Source organism: Amblyomma maculatum, chromosome 5 (assembly GCF_055883805.1).
Source record: "Amblyomma maculatum isolate TAMU_Amacu chromosome 5, ASM5588380v1, whole genome shotgun sequence".
NCBI lineage: Eukaryota > Metazoa > Arthropoda > Arachnida > Ixodida > Ixodidae > Amblyomma > Amblyomma maculatum.
In genome coordinates this window covers 138,829,521-138,840,889 of record NC_139348.1, presented here as the reverse complement: position 1 = coordinate 138,840,889, position 11,369 = coordinate 138,829,521, and the positions used below count along the sequence as shown (strand labels likewise).

The 11,369-nt window shown below is 47.8% G+C and overlaps 1 non-coding gene across 1 annotated transcript; it reads left to right on the top strand.

The window, feature by feature from the left end:
* The first annotated feature begins 289 nt into the window (after positions 1–289).
* Positions 290–362, top strand: TRNAS-ACU (transfer RNA serine (anticodon ACU)). Its single transcript has one exon. It is a non-coding gene; the product is annotated as a tRNA-Ser (tRNA).
* Positions 363–11,369: the final 11,007 nt, after the last annotated feature.

The window sequence follows — 11,369 nt, the reverse complement described above, 5'->3', positions numbered from 1 at the left end:
TCTCCGCTGAGCTGACCTCGAGATCGTGCTGCACACTGTTTGAACAAAAATTAGTTCCAAACGACTGAACCATGACGCAGATAGTTTTCTTTCTTTCTTTTTTTTTTCTTAGCACTCGCGTCTTGTTTGTCGTGCCTGGTCGATAACGATGCCGATACTATACCGTCAAGGCTGGCTTTCCACTAGTGACAGCAATATCTCACGCACAATGCATGTGCAGTTTGAGTGCACTAAATTATCTGGTCTGTTCTGCTACGTACCTTAGCAAGCAGAACTTTGATAGCTCCCCGCCGGGGTGGCGCAGTGGTTACGGCGCTCGACTACTGTTCCAAAGGACGCGGGATCGAATCCCGCCCTCGGCGGCAGCTTTTCGATGGAGGCGAAAAGCAAGGCGCCCGTGTGCTGTGCGATGTCAGTGCACGTTAAAGAACCCCAGGTGGTCTAAATTTCCGGAGTCCTCCACTACGGCGTCTCTCATAGCCAGAGTTGCTTTGGGACGTTAAACCCCACAAACCAAACCTTTGATAGCTAATGAATAACCGTTAGTCAATGAGCCTACCTAAACATTCGGTGGCCGCTTTTCGATGGAGGCGAAAAGCAAGGCGCCCGTGTGCTGTGTGATGTCAGTGCACGTTAAAGAATCCCAGGTGGTCGAAATTTCCGGAGTCCTCCACTACGGCGTCTCTCATAGCCTGAGTCGCTTTGGGACCCCCACAAACCAACCAAACAAAACATACGTCGGGCAAGGAAGACCGAGAAAACATCTGAAATGCAGATAAAATCTTAAATTAAGGAAACTAGAAAATAGTCATGAGCGGAAATTAGACGCATGCGTTACAAGAGTTCAGAAAACAGTATAATTAGCAATATAGAGGATGATATTAAAATAGCCGTGGAAGTTTACACGAACATATTCGTGCAGTAGTCTTAAGAACTGTGGCAATAACGGCAAGAGCAGGGGTGTCAGGGATGTTGATTATCTCATCAAAAAAAAAAAAAATGGCTGAAGGCTTAGCTTGGTTAAGCCTAGAAGATTGCGAAAGCAATACCCCTGGCTGCACCTTGTTCGGCTCCTGCGCCCCGACTACTGCGAGGAGCCGAGCCACAGCCCCATTTATCCTCCTAGCGTAACGTCACAAACAGCGAGCGCCCTCTCTCGGCTGCGACACAGCGCCGTGTATGGAATCGCCGCCACCATCCGATGGTGCGAGCTGGGGCCCCCGCCTCTCGGTCTGGCGTGGCTTCACATGGTCACGTGAAAATGGTGTGACGTCACCGCTGCGGCTTCTGTAAGGACTCACCGCCACCATCCGATGGCGCGAGCTGGGGCCCCGTCTCTCGGTCTGGCGTGACGTCACACGGTCACGCGAAAGGTCATGTATGGAGGCGCCACGACACGCCAAAGGCTCGAAGTGCTAGCAGTATTGCTTTTGCAATAAAAGAGCGCGGAATGAAAGGAAGCCTCACAAGCCATTCAGAAGGGAAAAACAGTTGGGGGTACTTATGTAACCGAGTATCTTTTGAAGGATAGGGGAGACGCAATTGGGTCATGACGTGTGGCCTATACCGTCGTTGCCAGATATTCCCAAGAAGCGGATTTTGTTTCTCGGCCACACAGCGGAACACTGATGCATTTCTTATGTTCTGCATGTGTGTTATGTAAGGAGTGCACATGTTCCCACCTTTTGAGATGCGTTATTGTTTAGGGATGTAATAAGGGCTCCATTACACGGTTGATAGGCAAACCCTGTTGTCCGGTTATTTTTGGTCAATGAGATAGAGTCATAGGCAAAGTTTGTGGGATGCCGATTCTCAGTAAAATATCCATTTATTCGCGCATTAATCGCTTTCATTGTTTTTATTGGTAAAATAGGCCAATGAAAAACGTAGATACATGGATGCGGCACGCTTGCTTCATCCGCAGGATAGAATCCTAGCTCACTTGATGCACGGCATATATATGCGCAGAAATAACTCATTTTCCATGGAGTACGTGGCGTCCAGCTAACGTTTGTCCACGACTGGGCCTGTAACCCGCAGTTATTCTAGCACCATCATAAATAGTTAGAAAGAGGCATAGGATTAAAAAAAAAAAAAACATGCTCATCACGTTAACGTCCGTTGCCTACGTGCTATACCTATTAAGATAATCACTTAAGGAATCAGAGCGACTCGAAATTTCAATTAACGAGGAGATCAACTTGGCTTTCGAGAAAGGTAGTCAATAATAAATCACGTTGTTATGGTTTTGTCATCTATAGATGAGTTAGATGACAAATAAATTAGCAAAACACAAAGCTCGTTTGCCTGGCTGAAAAATTTGGTTCAGCTGAAAGGTCGGCGTTTAGAAAAGCATTGCGTAGTCGGGACACTGCGAAATTGACCTCTGCAGGACACAGAAAACCTAACGGAATATTAATCGGGTAGCTAGGGCGTCAGGAAAGGCGACGCAATGTCTCCTTTCTTTTTGAAGCGAAAAGCTTCACTAGGCTCGCCAACACCGCGCTTCGCGTGAGCCGGAGCCCCAGATTTGCCACTTCTGCGCATGCGTGAAACCGAGTGACGTCATGCATGGCGCAGGTGGCCGCCGTCGCCGCTGCCGCCGCTGACTCCGTCGCGTGACCTTTCTCCGCCGCCGCGTGCTACTGCGCATGTGCGCCGCTGCTTCTGCTCCTCCATAAGGCGCGCTTTAGAACTCGCCATGGAAGGAAAATAAGCAACAGTCGGACGGCGCAGAAACACCGATCCAGAAGTGGTAGCTTGGGGGTTGGCTAAAACGCAGCGAAGATATGAAAAGCGCAAAGCTAGACGAGCGGTTTTCGCTTCGAGATATCCGGGCTTAACCTTAGCTAAGCCACAGCAAATTTTTTTCTCCGTGTGTTTGTAGGAGGTGCTCAGAGAGCTCGATGAGGAAGAGATAGGGATATGAGTAACAGAGCGCACCTTAGTAATCTCCAATACCAGATGACACTGTCTTGCTAACTCCAATAAAACTTGTACGCCACGCATACGCTCTTATATTTGGCTATTCCAGAGTTCATCTTCAAGCGGAGTTGATATATGGTTGAGCAAGGCAGCGCTAGATTTTTCATAATAACTGTTTCCCAACTATCGCACGTCGTAAAGCGACGCCTTCTGCCAATCAGACTAGTTGGCTTTTTTGTCTCGTTCTAAAATAGTTATTTTTTCTTTGGCTTACCGGTGAGTAAAACACTCCGGTCATGAGGGGGGTGGATAAAGTTGACTACGATGTTTAAATGCTAAAACGGGTTCGATGCTTCAGAAATGTGAACCTCTTCGAAATATTCACGCCGCTTAAAAAAATAACAGGGAAGATAAATGTATTTAGTTTGTTTCCTTTCCAAGAAGCAAGGTGAGTTGACAACTAACAGTGTGACGTGGTGGCTATACAATACCGAGGGGCAGATGGTGGCGTTATTGAAACCAAGTTTGATCTGGACACCGACAGAGAAACGAACGATCTCGATGGCGCCCACTGCGACGAACGTCTTTGCGGTCCTCGAAGAACGGAATGTCCGCTGCTCTTCGTGGCGATGAATTTAGGGCTGACATGAAGCTTTCGAGATAACGCAAGAAGAGCATGAAACCACAACAATCTAGAGCAACGAAAGCAGCTGCGCGTGGCGGTGATTGTTCAAGATAAATCTGGCATATATACCTTGCATAGCATTGTCATGAAGCCACGTGCCGGCGACATTGGACGTAAACAACCATGAAAAGCCTTCGCGGAAGTATAATACATTTCAATTAAAAATAGACGGTGCCTTATGCTTAGGCTTACAAGGCTTCTGTATGAAACTTAAGTTTCTTTGAATTCGATTGAATGTTCTGTCTATTTTTGAGGGTTCTAATTTAGTAACAGAACACCCCTGTAAACTAAATTATTTTATAAATTAGCACAATGAATAAACGAGGTAGAAACTTAGCCGCTGTAAACAACACTTCGCTTTTTTTCTGCAGAAAACTTGAACGATCCAGATACACGTCTGGTCAAAAAATATTTATAACACGTTGTTACCACGAAAGGTCTAAACTCTATTGTGGTTGTTAAGCAAATAAACGAATATGCCATACAGCCGTCCTCAAGGTAGTCGGAGTATATATACAGCAACGAGAAATATATGCTAACAGTTGAAAGGTGCTCTTAGATCATGCTTGCGCATACCAGGAAGTGGTAATTTGAAATTTCAGTTCAGTAAATAGTAATTCTGACTGCCTCAAGCTGGCCTTTGCTGACCGCTATGACCATTATGCTGACACTTGTTAATGCTATTTGATTAGTGGTCTCGTACAGTGGAGAACAGAGGGGCGCCTTGCTTCCACGGGTTGTGTAAGAATAGGAGGCAAACGTGGCGCGGTAGAGGCTGCAGACGCCACGCTAAGTTGCGAGCTCTGCTTCGAGGGCGGTTGTTGAGAAAACAGTGACGAACGCGTGAGGAACTATGTAGGTATATAGCCTCAATTCAGTGACATGTTTAACTGGGCACTAATTTGAATGAGGTGCCATTAGCTAGCTTTATACGTGCATTAGTCGTAGGCTGCTCCGGCAGGGACTACCCTGTGCTTTCGCAAATTTGCAGGAGTATGCATGTCCCACTGGGATAGCTTGAAATAAATTAAGCTATAGGCCAAATCAGAGAGGTACGAAAAACAAATGTTAAACATCTAGAAACAGAAATAGAGCAGCATGGGTTAGGAAGGTAACGGTAACGACACCATGGTACATGCTCTTTTGAAAAAAATGTCTGTGGTTTAGCTCTGGTTAAACCGAATTGTATTGCGTTAGCAATACCTCCATGGCTGCGCTTATGGTTCAGCATGTTGTGTACCATGTAGTGTAGCAGTCTCTTGCGCACGTTGTCATTTTCTGGCTTCAGCGCGACGCTGATGCTCCATCTGTCGATGGACATACTCTCGTGCAGCTGATTCACATTCACCAACTTTTCGAGCATAGTCAGAACGTCTTTGCTCATCTATATCTCCGACCTGGCCGATTAAACCAGCAGCAACTAAAGACCGTCGTCTTCTTTTCTGCAAACATGCAGCTCGTTCTTCCTTGAAGATATATATTTACAATCTACAATGCACCCTGGCCAATCCCCCGCCGTGGGTATGTGCCATTATGTCTGAGGTCATCATCATCATCATCACTATCTTCAGTCTCTTCGGCACGTTGTCTCATGCGAGCTTCGTTCCTTTCAGACTTCCTAGCAGCATTGCGAAGCCACTCCTTCTCTAGAGTTTTTTTTTTTCTTTTTAGTCCGTGTCCGGCGTCCCCTGGCAGGTCACCTGGCAACTTGGGTCTCTCGTTTCACATGGGACGGTTATGTCAGAATCAGCCTGCCACGATCCTGTCATTCACGTTACCCCTATAGGCCACTAAGGCACGTTCATACGGCTTGGTTAAAGCCGTATTCGGCGCGGCTGCGGCTCAAGGTCAAATGTGGCCCTTCCCGGAACTACGCGACGGACTAAAACCTGGCGCAGTATTGCTAACGAAATAAAATAAGCTCTGAAAAAATTTGCAACCCGACCACTGGCGGCTACGTTTCAATGGAGGCAAACGGAGAAGCGTCCATGTGCTGCACGATGCCAGTGCACGCTAAAGATCCCCAGGTGGTCGAAATTGCCCCCAGCCGATACGCTCTGTTGAGGAGAAGTTGAGGACAACGCTCCTGTGGTCAGGATGGTCCCGCAGTAGCAGGCGCTCGAAGATCCTTCTGGCGACGTCCAGGAATATCACAGTGTGTAGTATGGGGTTAGGTCGTCATGTGAAGCCTTCGACAGGATGTCAGCGGCCTCGTTCCCTGGAACTGCAGCGTGGCCAGAGATCCAGCTCAGCCAGTCGACAGCCCCGGGAGGCCAGCTGGTCGAGCCTGGTCGCCAGCTTGCGGAGTATGGGCAGACGGGAACGCCGCTTCTGGAGGAGCTGGAGAGCGGACTTGTCCGTCATTACGGCAGCCGCGCGGACAGCAGAGTTGTCGTGAAGAGAGGGTAACCAATTGTCGTTAAGGGTAGCAAATTGTATTCCAAGGGAAGGAAAGCGTAGCAGGGGGAGGCAGAAAGTTAGGTGAGCGGATGGGGTCAAGAAGTTCGCAGGGGTCAAGTGGATGCAGCTAGCACCGTACAAGGCTAATGGACTAATATGAGAGAGGCCTTCGCCCTGCAGTGGGTATAGCCCGGCTAGTGATGATTATGACGATGATTTAGAGGCTCAAAAAGGTGCCTATAAGAGTAGTTTTGGATAGGATGGGTCCCGGGCTCAACTAGGGTCCCGGATAGGGCTAACGTTGGCTTTATAATACAGTGGACGAAGTCCAAGGAATAGCGACTATGATTTCGTGCAAGATTTCGCGTTGAGAAACACGGAAGTTCGGGTTTAGCGGCGTCTGGACGGATAGGCTAATTACGCTTAGGCATGTTGCTGTCATCGTCATTTGGCTGAGGCGAACTTCGGGGCGGACTCCTCTGACGTTGTCGCCACTGCAACTTAACTCCAGCGTAGTCACCTAGTGCATTCATGAGGCGTAGCTGAAGGTCCGCACGTCTGCATGCTAGACAGGGCTTTTCCCACACACCTTGCAATTCCTTCCTCTCGCCACGCCTTCCCCTCATTCCATTTTCTGCATAAACGATGCCGACAGATAATAGCGGAGAAGGCGCATATAATAAACAAATTTGCTTCTCTGTGCATGTGTCGGTGTCTTGCGCCAAGTGTGCATTGTGCAGCAGATCATTGTAGAGTACGTACATTTGTGCGGCAGGGTGCCTGCCTAACTTGATCACTTCGTGTTATCCTGATCACTCAGGAAAGCCTCGACTAAGCTTCCATTGTCTTCTCTTGGAGTTCACTATGTAAGCCCAAAGAGATCACCATGGTTATGTTGTCGTACCAGTCTGTCAGTCAATTTTGTACTCTTTATATAGAGGCTAGAAGGTGTGACTGATGTCGTGAACTTGTCAGCGGAGATGAAATGATTTGTAATTACGGCTCCCAGATGGTGCTGCAGCTGGTTTGTGTTTTGCGGAACTCCAAGTGCACTCGCCAGCAATGGCGGGAAACGCGTTTCATTGTAGGAATCTCGCTGAAACGCCTGCGATATTCGTTTGGACAGAGCAAAAACGTAATGCCAGTGTCCACGTGTTCTGCAGTGCATGCGGCACAGGTCAGCAGCGTTATTCTCAGTAGACCAGTTTCGAAGATACCGCGTCAGCCACGAGGAATTGTCTTTTTGCTTGTTTATTTTGGATGACCTATCTCAGCGGAAAAAGAAAGAAGAAGGAATATGCTCGTCACAGAAGGGATTGAGTTAGCCTCGTGAGCAATCGACAGAAATTACGGGTTCACTCGCGGATGGTCGTTCAACCCCAATAGGCATTATTAAATCACAAAAATAAAGGAACAGAACACAACAGTGGAATGATATAGGGATATTATAGCGATGCACTGCTTCAGTTTGAAGAGTTTTTGCATCTCGCTTTGGGGGGGGGGGGGGGAGGTGAAGGCCTATCTTTGTTAATTTCCTTTGTAAATAAGTGCAGCCTCGTAAACATATAAAGCTTAATCTCGTTCGTTATAACTGCACGGCAGCGTTCGCTTCAGCCAATTTCGTGGAGTTCATATCCTTGTAGAAAATGTAAAAAGGCCATGTTGCGACCGTGCATGGTCCGCGCTTGCGCGCACTATTGTGCGCCTGTGGGCATGGTATTGATATGTGCTGTTTGTACAAGGGCTCTAAGTGAGCGTGTTCACATGAATATTTTTGTGTGAGCATGCTTTGCTTTGTCGTGACCCTACAACTGCCAAGTTGGCCCTGCCAAGGGAACGTCAAGAAAATACAAAGAAACGTCGCCCTGTGGGAAATAGCCGGAAGCGCTTTTGTTCAACTGTTCACCTTTCCCGTCGAGAGGCGCTATTGTCAAGTGAGGAATGCCTATTGTCCAAAGGAGACGATCGGAGTGACACGTCCGCTGACGTACGGGAGAAGAAAGGAACATGAGGATTACGGCTATTAGAGGATTTCCCGTGAATGCAGGAAAGAGTTGCAATTGCCGGAAAGGGACAATGCTGGGAGCAGTATTCGTGGCGCGCACGTACACTTGGGTTTCTGAAAAGGAAATCCACTTGCCGGAACCAACGTAGCGGATCTTTGCAGAAGAATCGAAATTTACCTCCTCGCCGTTCCCAAGCTCTACCCGACAACAAGTGACCATGCCCGACGAAACAATACTGGACCAGTCAGTGCATCAGACCATCAGTGCAGTGATGTGTTCGATTGGTTGCAGATATCTGAGGGGTGTGCCCTGGAACTGATTGGTCAGCATCTTCAGAGAGGGGCTGGACATAGGGGATTTAAGGACATTGCAGAGCACGAAATGAGGCTCTGAGCCCTGGGTAAACGGCTCATCCAGACGCTTCTCGCTATGAACTCTTAACGCTTGCCATTTTGCTGATATACCCTTTTTTCATGTAAATAAGTTTTCTCAAAGTGCCATTAAACCTGCTTGTATATATTTTACCAACTTCGAAGATTCAATCCTTCATCAACGCAGAGTCTCTGCACGCTACCAAGTGAAGGCCGGGTCCACTTAGTCCCAGCGTCACGACAGCCACTATACTTCCAGCATGCATTTCATTTCTCCTGAGAGGGGCAGGGAGTGCTTGTGCGTTCAAGCTGGTTTAGTTATAGCAATTTCAAGACATAATTAAGGGTACAGCAAATTTCCATGCTCAGCTGACGTATATCTCAATTGTACCGACCTGTTGACGCAAAATAACCAAAGCAGCACATGCTTGGTATGGAAATCTTTTGAGTGATTTCCTGACAACGCATCCGGTGGAATAAAAATTGAATCGGCTGTCACTTTCGTTTTCGATACGGCTTTTGTGGCCAAAGATGCATAGCTTAAACATGTGCTAAATTTCACTATATAACAGCTCATCAATTACGCTTGATATTTGTGCGGCCCTTTCTTTCCATATTTGAGGGATATAGAAGTGAACACACATCCTCAGCTGGAGATTTCATTTCCTTTGTGGCTTTGCCAAGTTTTACAAGGCAAAAAGGTCATTCACAACGCACGAAAACTCCTCCAGATAGGAGTCGATAATATAGCCGAATTATTGTTTCACGATACCAAATAAGCTTTCCAGTTTGTCATGGCTCGATTTGAATGTCAGGAGATATTTGCACTTTAGTGATGTCACATAATTCAGGAGTGACATTATGATTTTAAGTGTCATTCGAAGTCCACTACATGCACTGAGAAGCGCACTGCCCTGCTTAGCGGCACAGTTTTTTTGCGAAAGCAATACTACGACAGCCAAAGCGAGACCTCGGGTGGCCGCAGGTACGCCGTGAAGAGGCGTATCTACGGTCTCCTCATAAACAAACCAGCCTGCCATGACACTCGAATTCACGTTACCCCTATGTCACGGACAGGAGCTGCCAACTCGGGTCGCTCCTTTCATATGGGAGGGTGATATCAGAATCAGCCTGCCAGAACCGTTTGCATTCTCTTTACTCCTACGACACGCAGGCACGTCAATACGGCTTGGTTGAAACGTGACTTTATATGTGGGCTGGTAGCTTACGCTCTCGCGTCACACCCTTAAAGGATGAGCTTAAGTGCCCCCAATAATATAGCACCTTACACTGATAGGGTGTTATAGGGGAATAATGTAGCAGGCAAAAGAAGTTTCCGCCGTTGCTTTCGCAATTCAACTAGGTTTAACCAGAGCTAAACCAGAACTAATCTTTCTCCTTCATTCATGAAGGTTAAAAGTTTTTCTATAAAGCTCGCCCTCGCTTACTTTGAGGGAAGCCCTTTGGGTGGCAACCTTGATGTCATGATAAAAATAAAGCTTTTCATGAGCTTCGCGTCCCATTAACTCTGCCGGCCCAGTCGTATAAAAAAATTCTGTAGAGCCTAATTATCTTTGTAAGAACATTCTGAGGACAGTTACGATACTCCCTAATGCCAAATTTGAGCTATTTAAGCGGTTTCGCTATATGTTGAGGCAAAGAATTTGAGAGATTCTCCTGCAACTGGGCATCCATAGCACACGGTACGAGATCGCGGAAGCGGTGGGTACATCGTAGGTAGAGCGGCTCCGCCTAATCTCCACACGCACATCATTACTACAAAAACTAAGGATCGGCACTTGCAGATGCGACCAGCCCAAATCTGAAATAGACAAGGCTGTACAGGACAGGCTATGGATACCCACGCTGTCAAAACAACAACAACAACAACAACATACATCCCGAACACCATGAGGGGTGTCGAGAAAAGAGATCTCAGATGCTCAGTAGGAAATTTACCCGCAGCTTGCCGCCGAAGGAAGTAGCCTTCGTAGATGCTCTTGGAGGGAAGGCTACTTTATTGTTGCAGCAGTAACGAGCGGGTCGGGTAGACATATCACCGTGGTCACCCTAAAAGCTTGGTTTGTGACAGCAAAACTGCCATACGAAATTACAGCCGCGGGTTGACTGCCCCAGGCGAATCGAATATTACACCAATCTCTAACCTCGCGAACTGTAGAACTGATTTGTACTCCGGCGCACACTGACGTTCCCAGCAATGAATCTGCCCATGCCCTGGCTCGAGGGCGGAGACGGGGTGGGGAAGAGGGGAGGTAGGGGTGGGGAGCGTGCTATGCCAAATTTTGAGCACTATCTATTAGGCAGGCAACTGGCTGCTGCGCCAGTTCCTACCCTAAACTTCAGACAGGCCACTGCCTGGCGCCGCCTCCAGACTGGGGCATTCCCACTACCGCTCCTGGAGAGCCATATGTGCTCCCTGACGAAAGTTCAGAATATTGTATAAACAGTGACTCGAGCGGTACCTTCGACCACATCATCTGGGACTGCCCCTTTTATCCTGGGAGGGGCCTAAATCTGACGCCACAGCTCTAAGCCTGAGCTCCAGCTAGTCGCTGTTCAGCTGGCATGGGACGCTGCCGGCCGACAACGTCTGCCAGACTGCGTCTTAGGCGTGGCCCCCTGCCATCCGTCCCATTCAACGGAGGGCCGGAGCTCCTTCAACTGCTGGCCTAAATACAAAGTTCTACTCTTGGATCTGGGCGGCTATCTCAAATCAGCAAGAAATCAGCCTGACTTTGATGCGAACAGCACCAGCCACGCTATCATCACTCCTCCCTTCATTTCAGTTTGGACGCCATGCCTCGTCGTTTTTCTCCGCTAAGCTCTATTCTCTTTTTTTATCCTAAAGTTGAACAGGAGACATCTAAGTTACGCCTTGAACTGGAAAGCATCAATAAGCATCTGCCATCAAAAATAAAATGCGGAATCAGTTACAAGGCATCGGTCTTAGGTATGCTCATA